Source organism: Carcharhinus amblyrhynchos, chromosome 23 (assembly GCF_965287045.1).
Source record: "Carcharhinus amblyrhynchos chromosome 23, sCarAmb.v2.hapA, whole genome shotgun sequence".
Taxonomy (NCBI): domain Eukaryota; kingdom Metazoa; phylum Chordata; class Chondrichthyes; order Carcharhiniformes; family Carcharhinidae; genus Carcharhinus; species Carcharhinus amblyrhynchos.
This window is the reverse complement of record NC_137346.1, coordinates 30,380,286-30,392,782: the sequence shown is the minus strand read 5'-3', so window position 1 is coordinate 30,392,782 and position 12,497 is coordinate 30,380,286. Positions and strand designations below refer to the sequence as shown.

The following is a 12,497-nucleotide window of genomic DNA, read 5'->3' as shown; positions in this document are numbered from 1 at the left end:
ACTGCTGCTCACATATATCATAGATCATTGCCTTTGCAAGTTAGTTAATTATTACAAATAATGCTGCACCCAAATTCTTGAAAGAGGAAATTCTGTGGCTGGGGCATAAAATTTGAATGGCAATTTAGTGCTCAGAGAGTTAATACATGCGGCACACAGGCTTGGACCAAAATCAATATAAAAAGCTCGAGCAAATGAGACCGTTAATTCAGCTTGTCATCTGGTTGACATCTGCAATGCCGTCGACATTCTTCACTCTTTATTCATCTTCATTGGGATTGCATTCAATCTTTTGGCAGCAAATTACATCTGATGATAATTGCCTTTGGTTTACTTTTCAGTATTTCAAGGCAACCCACTTGGGACTTTGTTCTTGCAAGAATAATTTTGAGAAAATATGTAACAATGTAAAATTTGTAATAGCAAAATTCTAACTTGTGTCCAAGAATATCCCCCACTTGTTGGATCACAAGCTTGTTGAGGAAGCGAGGAGTATGGTGTTTTTCCAAGAAGACTGTGAAATAGCAGCAGATGTGTTCCTTTACTGTTTATGGTCTTAGCTATGGGTAGATGTTATTGGCTGAATTCTCCCCCAAATCAGAATGGCCTGGTCTGATTAGAGGTAATCTCTTCACAAGGGGGCCCAGTCTTGAATTCAGTGGACTGCAGTCATGAACTCAAAATAGGGTGCCCTGAGCTACAGAAAAAGGGAGAGAGAGCCAGAGTTGTAGCTGGCCTAGTTGGGTTTCCACACTCTGGAAGAGTACAGCTACTCCTCCCATGCACTCACACCAAAACGGAGGAATTCACCTGTTTTTTTATTCATTTGTGGGACATGTGCATCACTGGCTGGCCAGCATTTATTGCCCATCCCTAGTCGTCCTTGAACTAAGTTGCTTGCCAGGCCATTTCAGAGGTTATTTAGGAGTCAACTACATTACTGTGGCTCTGGAGTCAGGCCAGGTAAGATCAGCAGATTACCTTCCCAAAAGGACATCAGTGAACCAGATAGGTTTTTTACAATAATTGACAATGGTTTCATGGTCATCAGCAGATTCTTAATCCCAGATATTTTTACTGAATCCAAATCTTGCTGTAGCGGGACTCGAACCTGAGTCTCCAGAACATTAGCTGAGTTTCTGGATTAATAGTCGTACAATACTATCACTGGGTCACCACCTCCCCTTAAGGATCCTGAACAACTGCTCCATCACCCACCAGATGCTGGTGGGGTTGTGTGCACTCAGCATCTGCACCCCAGGTTCCCATCTGCTTCACAGGATTCTGATTATCATTTTACCTGGCCTAACCAGCTGACTGACAGTAGTGCTCTGGCCTCTGAGCAATTGGCCTGGGGAAATACTTCCACTGGAGGCCACAATGATAGCTGCATTGGGAAAAGGGATAGCAGTAGTATATTATTGTCCTGTTTCCACTGGGTAGGAGGCCTGAGCAAATGCCTCTGTCCTTTTGGAGCAGTAGTTCATGGTGGACATTCAGAGGATGAGAAACAAGTTCAAGAGAAACCTTTAGAACATAATGCATGTGCTTAGTATCAACAATATGCTTCACTACAACTCCAATTAATGTTCAATATTCTGTTGCAATGCATCTTCATACTGATCTGACATGACAACTTTGCTCAGCTAACATTTTTAACGTGATAGTCATAAAGCATGTTCAATAACATCATTAAATACAGCACTATCCCCTTGACAGCCAGTGAGATTAGAGCCTAGCAACATGCCACAGAAATGCTGATCGCCTGACTGCTTCCCTCCGCACTGTTTGATATTCTGCTCATTGAATGCGTGTAGCTGAGAGAAAGACATCCAAGGCAATCAGAGACAAAGACAGACTGAAGGCTAATTTCACGTTACATCTTGAGCTGAAGTAGAATTTTAGGTGATCCTACGACATATGGGAAATATTCTGCAATGATCCAATCAACTATGCGACCCACATAACCCTTTACTTAGCCTTGGGTCATTTGGCAGCTAACCATCATATGTACACCACAGTGACCCATTCTTCTTCTTAATTATCAGATGATGATGGTAACAGAAAATTTAATGTAATGCCAACCCTTTCATCATTGACCGTAGCACATTTATGGAGTGTATTCCTGTTTTTATACATTGTTTTTAAATATGTATACTTTTCAAGAAAGAGGTGATTGCTTCAAGGAAAATATCTGCTGTACTGGTTAAAATTAGGGTTTATATTTAAATGGCAAAGAAGTGATTTTAAAGGGAATTGGAGAAGGAGTGAATCACTACGATCCATTTTACATGAACACAGAAAGCTAAAATTTACGGCCAATTCCTGAAGACAGGTCTGTGCCTACAGTAGTTTGAAAGCAACATCCATCAAAATCTATATTCAAACATTCAGAGTAGAGGAAATTGTAGCACAACCATCAGTCTATACAAAACCAAGTGACGAAAGCAAAGTTAAGGCCAGGCAACAGTCACAACTACAACCCCACTAATATAACAAGGATTCATGAAACCCTCAGCAAAATACAAATAACAGCACTGCAATACAAGTCTCAGTAATTCAGCAAATACCATTGCAATTGTACATCAAACCTTTTGAGAGACTTCTCTTCTTGTTGACTGCACTACTTATATATCCTTAGCAGCCACATTCTTATTAGTCTCATGATCTTAAAATATTTCCCTTCCTGGTCATCCATTTTTCACTGCTGCACTATAGGATGTAAATCAAACTGTTCTGTCCGCCTACACTTAAATTGCTAGTGGATTCTCCCATATTACAATATGATTATGGGAAACACGCACATGCATTGTGTCCCTTTCCTTTGATGAAAATTACTTGCGGCCCATTTGATAACATGAACAGATGATCAATATAAATGTTCTTACACTCTATGGCAGGAGCTTTTTTGAGTTCCTCTGTAGCTGTGAAGTAAAGTGGCACAAGCTTTAATGTTGTACATAATTTGAACACATATTATAAATTCATATGACATTACTTGATGCCTTTTTAATAGGAGCATTAATCAATGTGAAGTAAATGAGTTGGTGTTTCCACAAAATAGCAGAAAAAAGTATCATTCAAATGAGCATCTGCAGGTTAAACAAAACAAAAAAAAAGGACTGAATTGGATATGAATGCCATTGCACCATCACACTCTGGATTTAACTGGCTTTCAAATGCCATCTGTGTGCAGTTTGCACATTCTCCCCATTTCTGCGTGGGTCTCCTCCGGGTGCTCCAGTTTCTTTCCACAATCCAAAGACGTGTGGGATAAATGAATTGGTCGTGATAAATTGCCCTTTAGAGTCAGGGAGACTAGCAGGGTAAACACATAGGGCTAGGGGGATAGGGCCTGGTGGGATTGTAGCAGTGCAGGCTTGATGGGCCAAATGCCCTCCTCCTGCACTGTAGAGATTCTATGATTCTAAACACACAACAACTTTGCACTGCTCACCCAGTCTGCTGGTTCTGCCGTCCTGTGTAACTGCAATATATATTACCAAGTGAAATACTGTTATTGAGGTCACTGTTTGAACAAAGGGTGATGAGAGTTGTAGCAATGTGAAATGCTGTGCCCGAATATTAACCCAGCCCTGGATGGAGTTTAACAGAATGTAGGTATTCCTGATTCCGAATCTGCTCGAACAGATGTCAGGTCCTGAGGCAGTGTTTTATTGGCAACAGCCAATTACGAAACTTCTATGAGAGGTGGTGTCCAGTTGATGATGGACTGTCTCTCCGAATTTCTGCCCAATCAGAGGGCTGGTGGCTCACAGGCGAAATCAATAGAAGCAGCCACTGAGAATGTGGGAGCAAGAAATGGGTGCCTTCATGCTGAAGCACCCTCAAAGGCAAGGCAATTTATGTTATTTACTGTTCCAGGGCTCAAGAGGCAGACCTGGTGAATTTTGGAGGCAGAGGTGGTGGTTCACACACCAACGTCAGTGCTGCAGTTGAAAGGACATCCACAGCTTCCAAGGGGTTCATCCATGGTCATTGGATCAGCCATTAAGTAGGAGCCAGCCCCTGGAAACCTGCTAGAAGGGAGGCATGGTTTAGTTGGCAGTCTCCCCACATGGCCTGACCCCAGTACATAGAACATAGAACATTACAGCGCAGTACAGGCCCTTTGGCCCTCGATGTTGCGCCGACCAGTGGAACCAATCTAATGACCCTCTAACCTAAACTATTCCCATGTTATCCATATGCCTATCCACTGACCATTTGAACGCCCTTAAAGTTGGCGAGTCCACAACTGCTGCAGGCAGGGCACTCCGCGGCCTTACTACCCTCTGAGTAAAGAACCTACCTCTGACATCTGTCCTATAATTACCACCGCTTAATTTAAAGCTATGTCCCCTTGTGTTAGCCATCACCATCCGAGGTAAAAGGCTCTCACTGTCCACCCTATCCAATCCTTTGATCATCTTGTATGCCTCAATCGGGTCACCTCGTAACCTTCTTCTCTCCAATGAAAATAACCTCAAGTCCCTCAGCCTTTCCACATAAGACTTTCCCACCATACCAGGCAACATCCTGGTAATCCTCCTCTGCACCCTTTCCAATGCCTCCACATCTTTCTTATAATGCGGCAACCAGAACTGTACGCAATACTCCAAGTGCGGCCGCACCAGAGTTTTGTACAGTTGTAACATGACCTCACGGCTCCGAAATTCAATCCCTCTACCAATAAAAGCTAACACACCGTACACCTTCTTAACAACCTTATCAACCTGGATGCCAACTTTCAGGGAGCTCTGCACATGTACCCCGAGAGCTCTTTGCTCGTCAACACTACTAAGAGTCCTTCCATTAGCCCTATATTCTGTACTCCTATTATTCTTACCAAACTGAATCACCTCATACTTTTCCGTATTAAACTCCATCTGCCACATCTCGGCCCAGCTCTGCAGCTTATCTATGTCCCTCTGCAAACTGTAACATCCATCCTCACTGTTTACAACTCCTCCGACTTTGGTGTCGTCAGCAAATTTACTAATCCATCCTTCTACACCCTCATCTAGGTCATTTATAAAAATGACAAACAGCAGTGGCCCCAAAACAGATCCTTGAGGTACACCACTTGTAACTGAACTCCAGGTTGAATATTTCCCTTCAACCATCACCCTCTGACTTCTATCAGCTAGCCAATTCCTGATCCAAACTGCTAAATCATCCTCAATCCCATGCATCTGCATTTTCTGCAATAGCCTACCAGGGGGAACCTTATCAAATGCTTTGCTAAAATCCATATATACCACGTCAACTGCCTTACCCTTATCCACCTCTTTGGTCACCTTTTCAAAAAACTCGATAAGGTTTGTGAGGCACGACCCACCCTTCACAAAACTATGTTGACTATCCCTAATCAATTTATTTCCCTCTAGATGATTATAAATCCTATCCCTTATAATTCTTTCCAAAACTTTGCCCACAACAGAAGTAAGGCTCACTGGTCTATAATTCCCAGGGTGGTCTCTACTCCCCTTCTTGAACAAGGGGACAACATTTGCTATCCTCCAGTCTTCCGGCACTATACCTGAAGCCAATGACGACAGTAAGATGCTAGTTGCAGATGTGAGTTTAAAGCAGGCCCTGGACTGGGCCCGCTGAACTGTAATCCCAAGCAGGACAGTAGTGGTTACATTTTGCATTCTGTAATAAACTATGTTACTTTCGTTTAATTGGCCACCCAGCTCCAGTTTGAGGACAACCACTCTGCTCAAGCTCTTGTTACTGAGAATATCCTTTGGTCCTGAGAAGACATCATGGCCCCCTCCCACCTGTAGATTCTTGATCAGTAAGAAAAGGTGGGAAAGTGGAGTTGAGGATTTGCATATTGGATTAGTCATGATCTCACTGAGTGGTGGAGCGGACTCAATGGGCCAAATAGCCTACTTCTGCTCCTACATCTTATGGATTACCAGCGCACCTCCACAGGGCTGGTAAGATCCTAGCCTCTACATAATAATTTGGTGTAGGTTTCATGTACAAGAAGTTCAATGTTTCCCTGCACGTCAACCAGCAGTGAAAGCTCTACATCACAGGAAACAGTAAGATTGTATTCAAGGACCAAAAGCTACAGCAGTGAGGGTGATGTGATTTTTTTTTCTGTCCACATACAATCCATTGCATTCACAAAGCAAAACCTTTGTGATGATTTGGATAAAACTGCAATTATCTCCAAGCTGAAATGCTGGCATGCTTACAGTAGTACCTCTCATCTTCACCGGTTACACTTTACCCACGCTATTACAAGGTTATCAGGAGACTTGCATTCAAGCATTTTCACATTATAAAGAAGCTATATAACATACAATGGAATGTAATGCAAAAACAAAAAATCAGTAAGTAATTGTGATAACCCCCACAAGGTCCAAGGGGAATTACTGATAGATCTCCCTGTGGGGCTTGTTGAGTACGAGTTCTCTTAGTAACAGGCAGTGGTCTGGGCCTGCTGAACTGTAATTCCAGGCAGGAATAGTGTGTGTGCACTACAGTAGTGGTTTTGCTTTACATCCTGTAATAAACTATGTTCCTTCTTGAGTCATTACATTGATGATAAGGAACAAGCAAACTTTCAGACAGTCTTAACTTTCAACGAACCCAGTAAGACAGTGATGGGGAGATAGTGAAAATACTGCTATTTGGGAAACTGAAAGCTTATGATGCAGATGTGGAGGATTGGCCTTGTACACCAAAACAATAAAATATTTCTTCCAGGCAAACGGGATTGAAATGGGCGACCGACAAACAGTCATCTTCCTGACTGCTTATGGAGCTCCAACTTTCTACATTGTAAAAAGCTTAACCTGAACAACAGTCCCAGATTCAAAATCTTCTTATGAATTGGTAGATATGGTATCAGATCACTACAACCCTAAACCATCTGTTATGTTGCAATGCAAGTGTTAAACATGGCAACTAGACTCCCTGGGGAGCCAGACACTGATTTTTTGACAAGACTGCAGAAATTGGCGGAACACTATAAGTGTGGGCCAGCATTTCCAGAAATACAAAGAGATCATTCAGTATGTGGAATTAATAATATTATACTAAAAGGAAGCTAGTAGTTGAAACAACTCTGAACCTCAAGAGACATTACATTCTGCACTCTCCTTTCCTTCCCTATGTATGGCATGCTTTGTCAGTATAATGCACATAATATTCTTCATTGTATTCTAATACATGTGACAATAATCAAATCAAAGAAAACCATAGAACTTGCCCTTTCCTCAAAAACACAGAACAAGGGGCTCAGGAGCTTCAAGGTACCATCCTCAACTTTGTGCAACCCCTGTACCATAGAACCAAGTCTCCAATGGGTACTGCTCATGTCTCCAAAAGAGAGCGATTGGAGTCAGAGGGAGTGAAAGGCCAGAACTTGATGGGAAGTCTCTCCACAATACAGTGAGGAGTAAGCACATCTGTGCTGTACTTGTAGCCATAGGGTTCGCCCCAGGCAAAGCTACCGAAATAGACAAAACACATACTGCCCAGTTCAAAGGGTGAAGCCATCTCAGCACAGGGCTTAACAAATAAACGATTCTGAGGATGAGGCAGTGATGCAGCTAAATGTCATCACCACACTCAAAGTGACTCCAATCAAGATTAAACTTAGACATGGAAATAGACACAGGAGCAGTGAAATAGATGGGTAAAAACAGAGCTGGAGGTTGAGTGGTTTGGGAAAAAAGAAATAAGTAAAAAAAAGCTTTACTGTTGCCTGGCAATATTGATCCAAAGACTGAAAAAGGTAGCAGTGGAAAGAGAAAGAGTGCAGTGAGTGTGAGAGAGGGAAGACAGGGTTTAAGCTTTCAGAGAAATAAACTGCAAGGCTACTGGAACAATAGTTAACTAATGTAAATCTGGAAGTCCAATATCCTGTCAGCAGTTACAATTCCTTCATTGTATTGCAAACCTCAATGCCACCTGTATTTTACCCACTAGAGCAAGTTAAAGGCTGCCTACTGGTCTGTTAAGGTTATCCACTCATGGCAAGGTTCACAACTCTGATCCGGAGCTGGCAGCAGTGTTGCTACAGAGAATATTGTAGAGCACACCATCAATATTTGCTAGCAAAGCTTCTGCTGCTTGAACCTCTCTGGAACAGCCCCGCAGCTAAGTGAGTTTCTAGATTTACATTGGAATGCTGCATGCCACACAACCTGGCCACTCTGAGGACAAATCCCTTTTTATCATCTGGTTGGTGAGAAGCTAAGGGACATGACGAAAAGGAAGACAACAAGAAGGAAGTGGAGGATGATGAAGAAATGCAACCAGCAGTAGAAAAACAGGAAGAGAAGAGGAGTTACAGTGTGAATTGTCTCTTTCTGTCCACGATCCAAGTGGTGCATAAGAACAGAAGAACTTAAGAAATATTACTAGGAGCAAACTATCCAGCCCATCAAACTTGCTCTGACATTCAACATGATCACTGCTGATCTTAGGCTTCGACTCTACTCTCCCGCCAGTCCTCATTTCCCACGTTCCCCTGAGAGGCCAAAGATCTGTCTATCCACATAAGAACATAAGAAATAGGAGGAGTAGGCCATCTAGCCCTTCGAGCCTGCCCCGCCATTCAATAAGATCATGGCTGATCTGTCGTGGCTCAGTTCCACATTTCCCGCCCTCTCCCCATAACCCTTAATCCCCTCGCTTATCAAAAACCCATCAACCCGCGTCTTAAAAATATTTAGCGAGGCAGCCTCCACCACCTCAACGGGTAGAGAATTCCAGAGATTCACCACCCTTTGAGTGAAGAAGTTCCTCCTCAACTCCGTTCTAAACCGCCCCCCTTTTATCTTGAGGCTGTGCCCCCTAGTCCTACTGTCCTTTCTGAGCGGGAAGAGTCTCTCCACCTCTATCCTATCCATCCCATTCATCATCTTATACGTCTCATTGAGATCTCCCCTCATCCTTCTAAACTCTAACGAGTACAAGCCTAGTTTATTCAGCCTCTCCTCATAGCTCAACCCCCTCAACTCCGGAATCAGCCTAGTAAACCTCCTCTGCACTCCCTCCAAGGCCAAAATATCCTTGCGTAAGTACGGCGACCAAAACTGCACACAGTACTCCAGCTGCGGCCTCACCAATGCCCTATACAGCCGCAGCAAGGCCTCCCTACTTTTATATTCAATCCCCCTCGCTATGAAGGCCAGCATCCCATTTGCCTTCCTGACCACCTGCTGCACCTGCAGGCTGGGTTTTTGCGGCTCATGCACAAGGACCCCGAGGTCCCTCCGCACCGTCGCCTGCTGCAGTTTTTCGCCACGTAAGTAATAGTCCTTCCTACCATTATTCCTACCAAAGTGGACCACCTCGCACTTGCCAACATTAAATTCCATTTGCCATTTCCTGGCCCATTCGCCCAGCCTATCTAGATCCTTCTGCAGACTCTCCACACACTCCGTGCAATTTGCCGTTCCGCCAATCTTGGTGTCATCAGCAAATTTCGACACCATATACTCGGTTCCCTCCTCCAGATCATCTATATAAACGGTAAATAGCTGAGGCCCCAGCACCGACCCCTGGGGCACTCCACTAGTCATCATCCGCCAATCCGAATAGCACCCATTAACCCCACTCTCTGCCTCCTATTTGACAACCAATCCTCTATCCACGCTAACACCCTACCCCCAACTCCATGCCCCCTTACCTTCTGCAATAACCTCTTGTGAGGTACCTTGTCAAACGCCTTCTGAAAATCAAGAAAGACCACATCCACCGGCTCTCCTCTATCCACCGCCCTAGACACATCCTCATAGAACTCCAGTAAATTTGTCAGACATGACTTCCCCTTAACGAAACCGTGCTGCGTCTGCTCTATCAAGCAATTCCCCTCAAGATGCCCCGCTATTTCCTCCTTGATGATGGATTCTAACATTTTACCTACAACAGACGTTAAACTAACCGGCCTATAATTCCCTGCCTTTTGCCTGGCACCCTTCTTAAACAACGGCGTAACATTAGCCGCTTTCCAATCTTCCGGCACTTCCCCGGAATCCAGCGACGTCTGGAAAATAACCACCAAGGTATCCACTATTCACCTCCGCCATTTCTTTCAGAACCCTCGGATGCATTCCATCCGGCCCTGGGGACTTGTCCACAATCAGTCCCTCCAGTCTGTCGAGCACCGCCTCTCTAGTAACAATAATGTCATTGAGACCCTCCAGTCCTACCACCTTTCCATCGCTAACACCCGGCAAATTATTCATGTCTTCCTCCGTGAAGACCGAAACAAAAAAGTTATTCAAGACCCCAGCCATTTCCCCATCCCCTACCACTAAGTCCCCCCTCTCATCCTCTAAGGGTCCAACGTTCACCCTAGCCAGCCTCTTCCTTTTTATATATTTATAAAAACTCTTGCTATCCTTTTTTATATTAGGCGCTAGCCCAGCTTCATAGTTTCCCCTACCCTTCTTTACCAACTTCTCTGCCAATCTTTGTTGACATTTAAACGTCTCCCAATCTTCTTCTCGCCCACTACTCTTAGCTACTCTAAACGCCTCCGCTTTTAATTTAACACTTTCCTTCACCTCCTTTGCTATCCACGGCTTATTACCTCTCATCCTCCTTAAATACATCCAACGATGGAGCATCCACAACCCACTAGGGTGGAAAATTCCAAAGATTCACAACCCTTGGACTGAAAACATTTCTCCTTGTCGCAGTTTCTAATGATCATTCTCTTCATCATGAGACTGTGCTCCATGTTCCCGGTTCCTCAGCCAGAAGAAAGGAGCTCTTCATGTCAATCCTGTGGAGCCTCTTACACATATTATCTGCTGAGTTTCTATAAATTACAAAACTGATCCATAGGACATGAAATGTTCTGGGAAACGCAGAATATAAAAGGTGCTATGAATGGATTTTGATCTTCAACATTTGGGCAACAGTCTAGTGCAGCAAAAGGCACCAAAACTGGTACAAAAATTGAGTGAAGACAATCAAGTTCCAATCTAAACACGGGTAACTTCATCTCTCATTACATGTCCAAAGAAACAACTGAAGTTTCTCAACTGCATGGATGAAACTTTGAAAGGGCTTCTGTTGAAATACGTCTTCAAAATATTGAAATTTCATATCAACCATGCTGTCACATAGGGGGCTTCCATTTTGTTAATTTGTATCCTTACTGACCTCATTTTTGCAACCTCCGTCAACAGATTGGAATATGAGTCCAAAAACAAACAGACCCAGCCACTTTCCAACCCTATGAAGCATAAGCTTTATAAAAGATGTTGACAGATTTGAAATCTCAGGAGTTCAATTAAGTTCACAAATCATGTATTATCACGTCCAGGTTCCATTGACAAATGACTCGCTGACTTCCCGATCCTCTGGCCTTGTGAGAGCCAAGCCTTTGTCAAATTATCATCTCTGACTTTCCAATCATTTAAACAGGTCAATTATTTTAAGATGTTCTCTCTGGAGTATTCTTCAGTTCATTTGTTTACTGTGTCTTATATGCCTAAAGTGTTTCCTCCACAGGGTTCATTTAAACATTGCAAATGCCTATCTGCCAAAGCAAATTTGTGAAGCCCAATAAAACAAAGATGTATGGGTTTATATTCGAACAACAGAGTGAAGAGTGGTTAACAGAAGTTTTCTTGACTGACTAGAGTAAGTTATAACTCTCTCCATTAGGTGCAACCCTCCCAATTCTTCACTCCGCTTTCTTTTACAGAGCTTAATAGATTGAAAAGGGATAGATCGGTTAACCTTTGGGGTATAAATCTTTAGCCAACATGCTTTATAATTCTATCTTTGTGGAGTTTGCACATTCTCCCCTTGTCTGCGTGGGTTTCTACTAGTTTTCGTCCCACAGTCCAAAGATAGATTAGGTTGATTAGCCATGCAAAATTGTCTCTTTGTGTCAGAAGATTAGCAAAGTAAATATCTGGGGTTACAGGGACAGGGTCTGGGTGGGATTGTTGTTCTTGCAAGCTTGATGGGTCAAATGGCCTCCTGCACTTTAGGAATTCTATGATTCTATGATAATTCGTAAAACATTTTACAACAATGTCCCCTTCAATAAAGCTCAAGAAGGAGAGGTACACAACTGGTGTCCAATGCACTACCGCTAGTATTGCACCCAATGGCAAACATTATAATCCACTCCAATCAGTCCAGAAAACTTTTGTTAACCATTCTTCTCTTTATTGCTCTTCAGCCAATATTTTATTCAAGCAACTACATTCCCTTTAATACTGCTTTTATTTTATCGACATGCCTTCAATGTCTGGCCTTATCACATTTCTTTTGAAAAAGCTTAAACGTAATATCCACAGATTTATTTCAATAATACCCTCTTGTACATCTCAGTCATTTCCTCAAAGAGCTGCTTTAAATTTGTCAGAATAATTTTCCTTTTACAAAAACATGATGATAGTTCTGAATTAGCCGGTGCCTTTCTAGCTTAGTTTTATGCCATGGCTATGGCTTCCAGAAGCTGATTTATTACTCTTGCTAGTCCAATTGATCTATATTTT

The 12,497-nt window shown here is 43.0% G+C and overlaps 1 protein-coding gene across 1 annotated transcript in view; it reads right to left on the bottom strand.

The window, feature by feature from the left end:
* Window positions 1–12,497, bottom strand: part of galnt17 (polypeptide N-acetylgalactosaminyltransferase 17) — a 336,015-nt gene that overhangs the window by 176,887 nt on the left and 146,631 nt on the right. The window lies entirely within an intron of this gene.